The sequence below is a fragment of the Uloborus diversus genome, chromosome 7, assembly GCF_026930045.1.
Source record: "Uloborus diversus isolate 005 chromosome 7, Udiv.v.3.1, whole genome shotgun sequence".
Classification (NCBI taxonomy): domain Eukaryota; kingdom Metazoa; phylum Arthropoda; class Arachnida; order Araneae; family Uloboridae; genus Uloborus; species Uloborus diversus.
This window is the reverse complement of record NC_072737.1, coordinates 12,354,527-12,368,188: the sequence shown is the minus strand read 5'-3', so window position 1 is coordinate 12,368,188 and position 13,662 is coordinate 12,354,527.

Below are 13,662 nucleotides of genomic sequence, written 5' to 3'. Positions count from 1 at the left end.
ATTTGCTGATGGCGACTTCACTGCATCTTCTTTTGTAAGTAGGTTGATTAATTTTACAAAATACGATTTCACGATTGAGTTTAAAGAACAAGTCTCTTTCAGTAGTATTTGAACAAATGTATTTTTGTCTAAGCAAGTATCAGTTGTATTTTAACTTGAATGAATAAAATACTTCACATACATTTGTGACATTACAAAAGATGAGTGTGGTCTAGTAGCATACTAAAGTTTGGAAATCCACAACATCAGACTGCTGGTCAGCTCGCTCAGTAAAAAATGTGTTACAACTGTTTGTTTTAAGTCTTAAACTTAAATTTCGGAAAAGTCTGACTGAGCTGGAATTCCATCAAACATTTTATTTCATAATGTTCCCCTGCTTTACATCATCCTTGATAAAGTCCAGTGTAATGAAGTCCAGATTACTGCTGAAAACAAATACAAAAAATTAGTGTGAATTTAAAAAAAAAAAAAAAAAAACAGATTTAAGTCCAATGGGCACAGAAATTAGAGGTGCGACATCGATGGCAAAACATCGATGTTAGACATTAAAACATCGATGGTATTGATACATCGATGCTTTAAAACATCGATCTTTTTATCAATGTATAACATACATTTTTGAATATACTACACTAATTTAAGCAATACAAAAGAATACGTATCCGACGAATATATTGAAAATACTGAACCTCAAATCATGAATATAATTTAATAAGAATAATTTCGCAACACCTTGGTATTATAGTAGAACAAAAATTGATAATAAGACAAGCACCGATTAATACAAACTAGTTCAAGTAATAAGGAAATATTTTCAAACTGAATGAAACTAAAAGTAAATTTACATCAAAAAAGAATCTAAGAAAAAATGTATCATAGCACTTACCGTCAGTCGAATGATGAGAAAAAGTTGTGCTAATTATTTTAAAAATACAAAATTAATTCTAACAATGACTTTTAAGAGCAAGAAATATGTGTTGTATTGTTAGTTAATTATTAAAGAAAGTAATGGAGGGACGACTTGTTGGGGGAAATCGATAAGTAACCCCATGCATTGGTGTTGACAGTTTGGAAAAAAAGAAGTTTGTTTACTTGGTCCCCCCGAAGCGCATTTCTCTTTTCGCAGACTATTCCACCAGTCAAAGAAACATCTCTTTCCGATGGAACAGAAGTTACCATCACTATCAAATATTTTAAAGCAACTTTTACCAGCTCTGAATTTTAAAAGTTATAATTTTCACCGTAGTAACGTATAGGATTTTCCTTTAGTTTAAGAACTGGAGCCTTGAAATAGACTGCAAGTTCTGGCACCAGACTACCAGTATCAGGTTCTTCCAATAGCTTTGACCTCTTCCTCACTCTCTAGTTAATCTTCTAGTATCTTGCAGTGATCTCCCCAAAAATCATCCTCTACACAGAAAAATTGATCTTATAAAATGGGTGCGAAAAAATGATTTTTTTTTTAGGCAACTCCATAAGTAAACTTAATTACCTAGCGAGAAAATTAGAGCAAGTTCTATGAAAATTTTCAATTAAAATGCAAAAACATCAACATCGAAAGGACATCAGAACCAAAACATCGATCGTCCAAAAACATCGACATCGATGTCGCACCCTTACACAGAATATCTAAGCTGTGCACCCAAAATATATATATATATATATATATATATATATATATATATATATATATATATATATATATATATTTTTTTTTTTTTTTTGGTGAAGAAAATATGTGTACTTCTCAGAATCAGAGTAACTTAAGTCCAAATATTGCGATTTTCCGTTTATTGTATGTAGAAGCCTATTCCGCATCGAGCCATGTAAACGTAATTCTTAAAAAAAAAAAAATCGTTTACAATTTTTTACTAGGGTTAAAAGAGCTCGCGTCCCATCCTTTGCATGTGTCAGAACAAAGTTTCTCCCGTTTTCTGTAAAATTATCATGGTGTGACTTACGTCCTTCTAGCTCTGAGGAAGAGAAATTACAAAGTAAAAAAAAGTAGGACTGAATTGTAAACATAACCATTGAGAGGAAAAAAAATAAACTAAAAACTATGGTTCATATCGTTGAAAATTGAACTGAAAAGTAAATGATAAATTCATTATGTGACATAGCATCCTTATTCTAACATAATTTTTAGGTAGTGTAAAAATTTGCTAAGCACCAGAATCTGATGAAGCTACTACTTGACTAGTATACACTTAACTTTTTAATAGAAAGAGTTCAAGGGTGGCTCAAACATGATGTTATTCAGCTTGTATAAACTAAGTTTTTTTGAGCAATCACGAATGGTGTTCTTTCCAAAATTTCAAAAGTATTTTTTTCTGAAAGAGCATGCTTAAAAACATAGGATCTGTGACCATTTTTTAAAATAATTTATTTAAGTTTAATATTTTTAAAAAATTACTTAAATCATTGTGCTTTTATTGTTTACACTTCTGCCGTGTGACATCAAAAATGATGAAATGATATTCAATGTTGCCATTCACAGAACAAAATATTTAATTCGCATCTTTACCCACGCGTATTGGCAACGATAGGGTTGATAGCAAGCGTAGAGCGCAATTTTAGTTCGCTGCTTGATTATGGTAACGTGGAAACGTAGTAGAAAGATGCGCCAAATTGCATCATTTGTGACGTCATAAAGACCACGCCTTGTTTGAAAAATCGGAGATTTAAAAAAATTAATTAAAAAAAACTGTTGGGAAAATGAAAGTATTTTCTGAGTCCATGTAATTTATTTTTTTTTGCTCATTCTATCCATTTCAATGACTAAAAGTAGTACTTTTGACTGAAGGAAACCACCCCATTGCTTATTATCCTCACTTGACGGTCGTTGATGTTAGTTTAATTTTTTCAGATTGCCATTGCGATGAAATAATGTCTAGCTCGTTTTTGTTTTTTAAATATTTATTTAGAGAGACAAATTTTCGTCGCCATGGTTACAAATCGTCTGAGGTTTGCGTTAATTATTATTATTTTAATTCCAGGCTAAACTTAAGCACATTTTACATGTGCAAGTGTATAAAAATGTACAAAACAAGATTAAATAAGTAGATATTCTTTATATGATCGCCAGAACAAATTTCTACCGTGAAATGCTTTGTTATATTTTATAGTTGTAACTTAAGTTTAGATTGAAGGTTAGGACAGTTTACTTACAAAGCCATTCAGAAAATTTCAAGGAATTTACTTTTTTTATAGTGAGAATTGTTATGAGATGAAATGTTAAATAGTATTTCTCGAGGTTACATTTAATAATACAGGTCTATTTACTGAGATATGCTGATCATCAACGTTTGTTCTAAGCAAATTAAAAAAAAATGAATTTAATAATGAAGCATTGATACTGGTGTTAAGGGGTGATCAATTACTGCTTCTCTAAAATGCTACCAATACCAGTAATTAACTAAAACGGAAAAGTAATGAACTGCTGCTAGCTTTAAAGTTTTTTTTTTTTTTAAACCCAAGTGATTACACACACGTTTGCACTAAGAATAAAATATGATAGCACTTTTACTCAGAAAAAAGTATTTTTTAACCAGTATTTAACAAGCACGGTTAATTAATAAATGCTCTAGGTCCACGACAAATAAATGTAGATAGTCGCCATACCTCTGTAACTTATAATAGTTTTTTTTTTGTTTGTTTTGCATTTTTTTTTTCATTAAAAAAAAAAACATTAACTATTACCGTATTACCTCGCATTATTCGGCATGCCGCAAAATTCGGGGATCACCAGATTTTCAATAACACTTGCCTGGTCCTTTTTGGCACGCCGGAAAAATAGAGGTTAGGAAAAAAAATTGATATCATAAAAAATATATGGGTTCAGCTTAAAAATGAATATCAGTTCTATACATATCTTATTATAGTATTAATAAACAGTTTAATTTTGTAAAAATATTTACTAACAATGTCATTTGTTACTTTACCAAGAAAAATATTGCTTAATGACGAATAGTTTTATAAAAATTAAATTAAAACTAAGTAATCAAACATTTAAGCAGTAAGTTACCGCCCCTTAACCAGTACTGAAGAATTTACTGCAGTTATTCAATAAATAAAAAATAAACTTAACTCTCTAAAAGGAACCAAAAATATTCATTAAAAATTTTTTTTAACAAATCGCAGTAACGATGATAGCTTCTGAATTGATTACTTTATAGGCATATATTTAAATCTAAAGCCGCTATATAGACAGGCCGACGCATCAGCTTAAGTTTAGCCATTTTGGATCGGATTTTTCATTGTTGCACTGCTAGGGTTACCACATCAAAATTTCGGATTTCGCCAAATTTGCCAAAAATAATATTTTATTTAATAAACAATTCACGTGCCGCTAATAATTGCTCAGTAAACAATCACCAAACGCGATAACTTGCCAGAAAAGACCACTACTCAAACACACGCTCCGATCCAAAATGGCTAATCTTAAGCTGATGCGTCAGCTCGTATATATAGGGGCCTTAGTTAAATCCATTAATGACGACCTACCATAAATAACAAGCACACATTATGTGCAATACACATTTTTTTTTTTTGAAAGAAAGTTACTTTCGGGATTTATTCCCCCCTTACAGTAGTTTGCTTTTTGATTGAAACTGAATGGGGAAATTGACTTTTGTTTTGTTGCAAAATAAACCTTGAATTATCCGGCATGCCGGATAATACGGTACTACAACATAAACTATCCACGCCGCCCAGAGAGTAGGAGAGCCCGGGGTTAGTTGTTACACAGGATTTTGTTACATTTGAATTTAAAATTTAACTGCCAGGAGAAACTGACTTTCCTTGCAGTAGATGATAGCACCCACCCATCTGCATTCCCTGACTATCACTGGAGTGCTTGCAGTCAGTCGCAGGGAGAGTGCTCAAGGAAAACGGTTTTTTGAGTCTGGAAGTAATTTTTCTTTCCGTTGTTATTTTTCTATTTGTGACGAAGCCGTTGCAGATAACGAATTTAATTCTATACCACGTGAAAACCTACATTTTCAAGTAAGTGCAAACATATTTAAAAGTTTTGTACAAAGATATAATACCAGTAATATGTGCCCAGAATTAAAGTAGCATCATATGGGGCAAGTTGTTACAATTTTGTTGGAGTTAGTTGTACCAAGTAACAACTTGCCCCATGCAAGTTTTAATTTAATATTATGTTTTCTTTTCAAATGCGATATGGCGAGGGAGTATAAAAAAGACGGATAGGGGCAAAACACCTAAAGGAACATACAGATGGGGGACAAAATAATATGAACACCTATGAAAAAGTATGCCGTATTTCACACCTATAGTACAGCCACGCCACCTGCAACAGAAGTCTGCCACCTGGTGAGCGGGAAGAGGAACCTATCAGTGTCTCAACAGTAGTCACAAATGTTGCGTGCTTGGTTCTAAATTTCTGTAATAAGTTGAGATGTCAGACCTTACAGAGTTCCAAAGAGGAATGATTGTTGGGGCGCGTTTAAGTGGAGCATCGGTTACGGAAACAGAAAAGCTTTTGGGGTGTGCAAGAGGTACGGTGTCAGAGGTTATGACAGCATACACGAAAGAAGGTAAGACGACGTCTTCAAAGACCACTGTGGCCGAAAATCAAAGCTTGCTTATAGGGATAGAAGAACTTTGAAGCGCATAGTAGCTCGAAAGCGCAAGCAATCCTTATCCGAAATAACATCTGAAATGAACAGCTATCTCCAGGACCCCGTTTCAACAAAAACTGTCAAAAGGGAACTTCATGCTGCGAACATTTATGGAAGAGTGGTAATTCGTAAACCCTTGGTGACAGCAACTAATGCTTTCAAGCGATGCCAATGGTGCAGAGACCACAAATTTTGGTCCCCACAGATGTGGCAACAGGTAATATGGTCAGATGAATCATCATTTACCCTATTTCAGACAACTGGGCGCGTTTATGTCTGGCGAACGCCCTCAGAAGCCTTTAATCCTGAATGCCTCTTGCCGACTGTGAAGCATGGGGGTGGCTCAATTATCGTATGGGGTGCGATATCTTGGCGTGGTCTTGGGCCACTTGTTATTCTGCATGGGCGTGTCAAATCTAATCACTATCTGAGCATTCTAGAGGATCATGTCCATCCGTTTGTCCAGGCTGTGTTCCCTGGTGAGCGACCGCTCTTTCAAGACGACAACGCCCCCATACACATTGCCAGATGTGTCCAAGAATGGTTCGAAGAGCATGACAGTGAAGTTGAACATCTCGCCTGGCCCCCTCAGTCTCCGGACTTAAATATTATTGATCTTTTATGGGGATATTTAGAGTCCAAAATTCGTTCCCGATTTCCACTTCCATCCGGACTTTCGGAATTAGAGATCATTCTGCAGGAGGAATGGCTTAATATTCCTTTAAATGTTGTCCATGACCTTATGCATCTATCCCCCGTCGCATTCAATCTGTTCTTCAATCAAAGGGTGGTCCAACCTCCTATTAATAAAGATTTTTCCTTATTTCACAGGTGTTCATATTATTTTGTCCCCCATCTGTACCTGGATGTGGCTAAAGAAGTAATTGCAGGTAATAGTTCATTACAAAAGGCAGCCGATGAGTTTCATGACACTGGAGAGATTTTGCCGTTAGATGAAAAAATATTAGTGGTGATAAGTAGTATTTCTGATCTGTTTTATTGCATGATTTAAGTCATATAAAATACTGTAGTTGAATGACGATAGTAATAATAATAAATCTGATCTCTTTCATTCTATGATTTAATTTATTGTTAATATGTATGGTTGAATAAATAATAATAATAATTACAACAATGATAATAATAATAATGTATTATTCAAATGTAAGTCTTTCTCCAACGCTGCAGGCAGTGTAGAAGTGAAGACTGTTCGCAAGCGGAAACAGATACACCAGTAAAAAATGTTTTACAAGCCGAAGCTGGGAAACAAAAATCTGTGAAAAGGAAATTTTATCTGACAGAGAAGAAAAAGGCAAAAAAAAAAAAAAAAAAATTAATTTGAATTTTGACCTTTTCAATTCAAATTATGTTTTTCGCAATCACGAGTGTGTGTGTATATGTAGGCATGTGTGTTTATGTGTGTGGGTGGGGTATATGTGTTTGTGTGTAGGGGGGTATGTGTATGTGGGTAGGCATGTGTGTTTGTGTGTGGTGGGGAATGTGTATAAGTGTGTAGGCATATGTGTCTGTGTCTGTGTGCAGGCATGAATGTGATGAGTGTGTGAGTAGTTGTGTGTAGGTATGAGTGTGATGAGTGTGTGGGTAGTTGTGTGTAGGTATGAGTGTGATGTGTGTGTGAGTAGTTATGTTTGTATGTGTAGGCATGAGTGTGATGAGTGTGTGGGTAGTTGTGTGTGTATGTGTAGGTGTCTGTATGTATGTGTAGGTGTCTGTATGCGTGTGTGTATGTATGTATGTGTTTGAGTGTGTGTATGTGTGTGTAGGTGTATGTATTTGTGTGCGTGTGTGTAGTTGTGTATGTATGCGCGTGTGTGTAGCATATGGACGCAACTCGGAGACGGTTTTCCCTATAGGAGCAGCATCGTGAGGAGCCTGTCGACGGTGATGCTGCAGAGGGTGGCGGTGGGAAAATAAAATCATAGGAACGCCAAAAACAGTCAAGTGAGAACAATAAGCAATCGTGATTGCTCAAAAAAAAAAAAAAAAAAAATGCAAGAAGGTGCGTTTAAACAGTGCGTCCTTTGGATGAAGATGATGAAGACTGGTTGTGCATACAGTGCTCTAAACCGTACTCAGAATCCAAAAACCAACTAAACGGCTTCAATGTCGCAATTGTGACAAATGGACATATGACCGATGTGCTAAGTTTAATAAATTATATGCTTGTAAAATTGTAATTTGCTCGCGGACAATGATAATGATAGTTTATTAGAATAAGTCATTAATGAAGTAAATCTGTAAAGCCAAAAATTTTTTGATTTTTAACGTAGTTAAGAATTTTTAAAATTTAACAGAATAAACCACAAATTATGTAAAATTCATTTTATTGCTAAAATATATCTCATGCAACAACTAACCTCATATACTGTAACAACATGCCCCGTAGTGGGGTGAGTTGTTACAATCTACATCTACTCAAAAAACTTGAAATATTTTGGAGTAGTGGCTTCTAATCATTTTTTAAAAATATGTTATGAATGTTAAACAATCTAGATGCAATTTAAAGTTTCACGTGTGTAAATAATTGAAATAGTTCAGCGTAAAAAAAATATTGAAAAAAAATTGTAACAACTAACCCCGGTCTCCTTTATGTCAGTCAGTTTGGAAACTAGGGTGCGGTTTGCGGAGGGGGCTCGGCTTGGAATTCGAATAGTGTAGATTGAAGAGGGTAAGGTTATGGGAAAGGGTTTGGGCGCTAAAACTGACATGTTGCCTGGCTGTATACTACTACTAAATATTAAATTACTACTATTATATATATATATACTATTAAATATATGTACATAAAATACTACTCAATAATGTACATTCCCTCATTTTTTGATGCCGCATAGTAAAATTTTGCTAGATCTAGACTTTATACAAATAAAAATACAAAAGTGACGACCAGTAACAGGCTCTGGGCCCAGCTAGACTGGTCCTAGTCCATTTACAATACCCAGTGAAGATCAATGGCCCTCTTAAAACTATCTACTCCGTTGCTCATTACCACCTCTTCCGGTAAGCTGTTCCAAGGTTCCCCTACCCTGCTAAAATAATAATTTTTCCTAATATCCATGTTAGCCTGAGATTTAAATAGCTTAAAACAAGGACCCCTTGTCCTGTTTTCAGTGCTAAACTTCAGCCCCGTAACATCTTTCATTTTAATAAATTTAAATAACTGAAACATGTCCCCTCGGTCTCTTCTTTGCTCAAGACTGTACATTTTTAGCCTTCTAAGCCTGGAATCATAGTCTAAGTGAGAAAGTCCACTTATTAGCCTTGTAGCCCGCCTTTGAACCCTTTCCAATACATTAATGTCTTTCTTAAGATAAGGAGACCAAAACTGAACAGCATACTCCAAATGAGGTCTTACCAAACTTCTGTATAAGGGCAGAAGAACTTCTTTAGATTTGTTTGAAATAGATCTATTGATAAACCCAAGCATTTTATTGGCTTTGTTACTAACTATGCTACACTGTTGGCTGAACTTTAAATCCTGACTTATTAAGACGCCCAGATCAGTAACTTTGTCTTTATCATCATTAGAAAGCCTAACTGATGATAAAGCGTCATCAACAGGTAATTTTTAATAGCCAGACAAAGGTGTAGAAGTTATTTCGGAAGAGTGATGCAAAAACCACCTGATCTCTTGCATAAAGTACACCGCCAGCTCAGTCATTCCAGCCGAGGACCGCAGTTTCGTGCTTTTTATAGCACTCATCAGCCCGGAATAGGAAGTAACTGAGCTGGAGGCGGAAAACACCCTAAAGGAGCCAAGAGTGCCAAACAAACTGGTAAAACTGGTTGTAGAATTAGCACACTAGACGAGTGACCGCAGCAATGGTGCGATTCAGCTCAAAGATTGAAGTCAAAACAAGGTATTTTGCAATAAGAGAGATGCTGATGAGTGCGAAAAAGTACAAAATTGCAGTCCTCGGATGGAATAATTGAGCTGGCTGTGTATTTTATGCATTTCTGCCTTAGCCCTGGCTTAGGGCGGTAACTTACTGCAAAACGGAGCTATTCAAATCTCAGGCTAACCTGGAAATAAGAAAAAGCTACTACTTTAGTAGGGTTGTGGGCTCTTGGAACAGCTTACCGGAAGAGGTGGTAATGAGCAAGGGGGTGAATAGCTTTAAAAGAGGGCCATTGATCTTCATTGGATACGAATAAATTGACTGGGACCAACCTAGTTGGGCCAAGAGCCTGTTGTTAGTCGTCACATTTGTATTTGTATTTAAAACACCTTATGTAAGTTTTGCTTTTACATGGCTCACTATAGGTTACTAATACAGTAGAAGACCATTATAACGCCGACCTATATAACGCAATTCTCTATAAACCGCACAACTTTTCAAAAGTAAACAATAGGTTTTGAAGCTTAAAAAATCCCTCTGTTTTGCTTTGCAAAAATAAAAATGGTTAGGCAAATTAAATTTTGAAAGTTTTTGATCTTTCCATCTTAATTCAAAGCTTTTAAATTTAGAATTAGTAATCATAACAAACAGAAAATACCAGATGGCTCTTGAAAATGCAGCTGTTATGCAAACCATGAAGCTAGCAGAAGTGCAGGATAATGCACTTTCTTTTGATTGTGAAACATATTTATTTGGGAATAACTAATGGTAGTATTTGTGCTTAAATATTCATTTCAGATAAAACTCATTCTGAAGTGCTAATATATAGATATATTCTGAATGTTAGTTTCAAAATTTGAAATCATCTATATAACGCAAAATCCTGTATAACGCAAAAGCTGTGGTCCCAAGGTGTGCGTTATAACGGCCTTCTACTGTATAAAAAAAGTTCGTCTATGTAGTTGACAAATTTACAAAGATAAATGTCGCTGAGTACCGTCATTTTTTCTTTGATTTGATAATATAGAAAAGTATATTATTGGCCGTTAAGGTCGTGGTTAGCCTTCTTGACACTTCAGTATCCTTATAATATGACAACGGACTATCGGGAGGAGGATATGATCATATGCTGTATATATATATATATATATATATATATATATATATATATATATATATATATATATATATATATATATATATATATATATATATATATATATATATATATATATATATATATATATATGGTGTTCCGTTTTAACGTGCAAGACCTTTATTTTCGCAACCGTTAGGCCTAGATGTATACTTCCAATTGCAAAAATGTTCAAAATCAGATGCTGAGTTAAGATATTGAAAGTTTGGAGTAAAAATAAAAATTAGTCAAGAAATACAAAATTTACCTTTTTATACGGGCCCTAGGTTCCCTAACTAATAGTTATAGAAATAATTTCCATTGAAAACTATTACTGACACAAAAAACTTGATATTTGTGCGACCAAAACTCAAGCTGGATTCGTACGCTCCTTCAAAACTCCTCCAATACTCCTTCGTTTAGGAAATTTTCTTAAAGGGCCCTTCAAACGAATTCATTTTGGTTTTAACTCCTTCAAAACTCATTCTTTTTTAGTTCAAGACTTCCTCTTCCTCTAGGACAGTTTCTTATAATACTTTGATTGACAACTAACTTCGTCACAAGGGCCATTTTAATGTAGTAATTTCGTGCATTTATATATATATATATATATATAAATCTATATATATAATTCTCTTACGTGCCGGCAAATGAAGGGGTGAATTTCTAAACCTCTGTTGGCAACACTTCGCCGATAAATCATGTAAACAAACTTCTACGTTGTTTTGAAATCTTGAATCACAGAATACTCAACGAACTTTTTTTTTTTTTTGAGATGAGTTTGAGTCGGGCTGTGGCCCATTTCAACCTTAATCAGCAAAGAAAAGCTCAAAGAAGGCAGGAAACCGTTCTTGAATCCAATTTAAGACGAGCCATTTCCAGAGTTGTATTCTCTGATTCGCTGCCGATAATTTTTAGCGGCTGGGGAATTTTCAGTCAGCAGTTCCTTCAACAGATCAGGTGCGTCACACAATGCCGGTAACCGCACCTTTCCGTCATGGCAACATTTAGTATATTTATTTGCAGTATTACGCTCTTTCTGCCAATAAAGAGCACCACAAAATTCGCATTCTTCACACATTGCTCCACAATCATGTTCATCGGCAATGTTGTTTTGAACGCGTAGGCGCTTTGAGCGTCGTCTATTCTCTGCTTCAGTACGACAGTTCAGTTCAAAATGAATAACCGAGAAAGAATTTACTTTATTCCTTTTATTCTCAGCTGAAAGGTTTCGCCAAATTTGTTTAGGGTTATAGTAGTTTTAGTATTGTGCAAGCAAAGTAGCCTTGGCGAGTTTTCGCGTTTTTAGTTAAACCATTTTTTGTTCGTGACGTGGCAAGGATTCAGAATAACAACAAGAAGGACAAACGTTTGAGAAAATATGTTTGGTGCTCTCTGAGCCTCTTTTTAGTCATGGCCAGCTCTATGTGGCATTATCAAGAACAAGATCTTTTGAAGCAGTGTCAGTTGTGGCTCCCAAACGGGACATTTTTAATTGTGTATATGAGGAAGTTTTCTCAGATTAGAATATATAAGAGTGTAAATATGTAAATATATAAGAGTGTAAATAATGTAAATACATCCCTCGGGGGAGCCTGTAACCCCTAGAGGGCGCGTCCCCAGGTGGCGGATAGGGGAATGCCTTCATTGGTTTTCCAATGGGTGGTAGAAGGGAAATAAAATACCTTCCGCGGACCAACAGGTAGAAGTGCAATCTCTCCAAAGCAATGACAGACACTTTTGTATCTATAATGGTAAAGTTGTGCACATTGCCAAGGCAGTCATCTTACATACAGCAAAGTTAAACTGTCGAAAATCTGGCTAAAGCAGACAAATTAACATTATGAACGTAATTTTCATATTGGTTAAATGGATGGTGACCTAAATGCAATTACCAACTTTAATTTTCACGGAAAATTTTAGCTAGGCTAATGTATTGGCATACAGCGAGCGAGCGAAGCGAGCATGGATCGCGAAGCGATCCACAGGGAACTGCGTAAGCAGTTCCGGGGGTTGGCGAGCGATAGCGAGCAGGGGGCGATAGCCCCCTAGTATATATATATTATATACATATATAAATGCACGAAATATATATATATATATATATATATATATATATATATATATATTCATAAAGATGTGATTTACAAATTGATCATAGTTAATTCATAAAAGTTGAAAGTGAAAATTTTATTAGAAGACTAAAACATTTCATAAGTGAAGTAAAATATGCTTAAATGGTGCTTAGGTATTTTTTCAAGTTTTATGATTATTGTTTTTCCCTCCAACACACTTTCAGCAGCTAGAGTCAGGATGTCCAATTATTATTCAAATATTTAAGACTACATAAGTAGATGTACAATGTTAAGTGATTGTGTTAAAAACAATTGTTTAGTAAATTGCAGTTAGATATTGTAAAAAAGGTCATCCACAAGTGATGTCATGCCTTGAGGGGGAGAGGGGCTCATGAAGTTGAGACAAGGGAAAGAGAGAATGTGACAAAAAGTGACATCACACAGTTATTGTAACAATATGTTGAAAAAATATGACATGGTAAGAGGAGGACGAGCTAGGTGAAGTGTGACACTTGGTGATAAAGGGGGAAGGGGGTCAAATATGTTGGAAAAAAGTGGGACAGTTAATGACAGCCCATTAGTACTCCTTCAAAACCTCATTTTACTCCCTCAAAAATCCTTCAATTTATATCTGAAATTGAGTATGAACCCTGTCAAGGACATATTCCATTTCAGTTTTAAGGGACCATACAGAAGATAAGATTGGTACGTATCGCCCTTTCAGAAGAATGACAATTTGTCAAAGTAAGAAAAACCAAGTATTTATTCAGTAAATTACCGCTCATTAGCCAGGGCTAAAGCAGAAATCCATGAAATACACCGCCAGCTCAGTCATTTCCAGCCGAGGACTTCAGTTTCGGTTCACCTCGAAGATTGAAGGCAAGGCATGGTATAAGCCCTGGTAATTTATTGAATATACCATGCCTTGCCTTCAATCTTCGAGTTGA